The following is a 1,873-nucleotide window of genomic DNA, read 5'->3' on the forward strand; positions in this document are numbered from 1 at the left end:
CGTGTGCTTCCGGGAGCTGGGTTTTATAGTCTCTGAGTCTTGGCCATTGATGGGATTACATGGTGCGAGGGGGCCAGTTGGTGGGTGTGACCCCGGCTTACTGGAATTTGGAGGATCTGGGTGGAGGATGCTTAAGATTTATATATATTTATTTAAAATTAAGAAGAGCACATTAGCTAATTTTTGCAGTTTTTCTTTTATTATTTTATATAGGAGTACTGCTATTTATTTAGCCACTGATTAGCTGATTGAATTGGGCATGAACTCCACCTCACTTTTATTTTCATAATTTTATTTATTTATCTATTTTTCTTCTTATATTTATTTATTGAATCACTGTGGGAAAAGTTACTAAGCTTTCAGGTTTAAGTCTTGGTTATGCAATGATCAAACAGATTTCCCTTCAACAGTACTCATTTTTCACTACCAAGAACCCCAATATACCCCCTCCCACTCTTCCCAATGTCTGTGAGGCAGATGATTTCCACTTAACTCTTCTCTACATTGATTACATTCATTATTTTGACAAAAGATGTACCATTATTGTTTAGAATTCCACCCCCACAATCAGAATTGCTGAAAAGGCATTGTGAAATACTTTGTTTTCTATAGCTGGTTATGAGAATCATATAATCTTGCGTGGCCGCAATAACAGCCTTGCAATTTTGGATTTCTGCAAAGAGCCAGATAATTACGAGATTGGTTTCTGTGTGTCTGGTGTTATGGCTGTGCCAGAGAGCTGCTCATGGGGGACAACTCGTGACCTTGGTAGGGTGTGAAGGACAAGCCGGTACCACCCCCCTTCCCATGAGACTACAGTTGCCCTGTCACTGTTGGCTCATACCTGGCTTTTCAGTAAGCTCTGAGGAAGCAGCCAACTTGCTGTCGGGGCAGGGGAGGGGAGGAAGGCGGAAGGGAGCAACACCCTTTCCCTCCTTGGGAGGCATGTAGCCTTAGTTTAATGCATGGTCCTTTCACTTTTCTGCCGCAAGCTGCCAGGCTCTGGATTAAGTCCGTTTGTCGCTGGAGCCATGGCCGTGCTGGAGATTCGCTCGTGGGGGGCAACTCATGACCTCAGTAGGGCGAGAAGGATGAGCCCATACCGCCCCCCTCCCCATGAGACTGCAGTTGTCCCATCAACGCTGGCTCATACCTGCCTTTCCAAGAAGCTCTGATGAGTGGCCATCTGCCAAAAGCCACTAGGTTTCGAGATTTGTTTCTGTGCCTCTGGGATCATGGCCATTAATTAGCTTGATCAGGAGCCAGAGAAACCGTTTGTAGGCGGTCACTCGGGGTCTCGCTGGGATGGGGAGGACAGGGCTTCTTCCACCCCAATCTGGTGAGGCCCTACATGTCTCGTCACTGCAGCCCCAAACCTGACTGTTCAGTAGCCTCTGGAGGATGGTGGTCACTGGGCCACCAAGGGGAACAGACAAAGGCACGAAAGCTATTCCCACCTGGATTGGCCCAGAGCCAGTAGCCTAGTGCAAGAACAGGACACATTTCTGCCAAAAGCCTGTGGGTACCACGATTCATTTCTGACTCTCTGGGATCATGGCTGTTAAGCAGTTCGTCCAGGAACCAGAGAGGCCATGCCTCCAATTACATAGCAGAGCCAGAGGTGGTTTGTGGGTATGTCTCCCACATACCTAACTTTTGGCTGTTTACTTTCTTGGTAAACTTTGCCCCAAATTTTTGGGGTCTGACCAAAGGTACAGCAGCAATTTTGGGGTATCTAAAAGCCTGACGGTGCCATCAGGCTGTCGATGCACTCACCTCACAGGTACAAATTGACCTGCTGGCAGCATCATACCCTCATAATTTGTGTAGTTTTTAAAGTAGGATCATTTTTTCTTTCCAAGGAAGAAATATA

The sequence above is a fragment of the Sorex fumeus genome, unplaced genomic scaffold (genome assembly GCF_029834395.1).
Source record: "Sorex fumeus unplaced genomic scaffold, SorFum_2.1 ptg000034l, whole genome shotgun sequence".
Taxonomy (NCBI): domain Eukaryota; kingdom Metazoa; phylum Chordata; class Mammalia; order Eulipotyphla; family Soricidae; genus Sorex; species Sorex fumeus.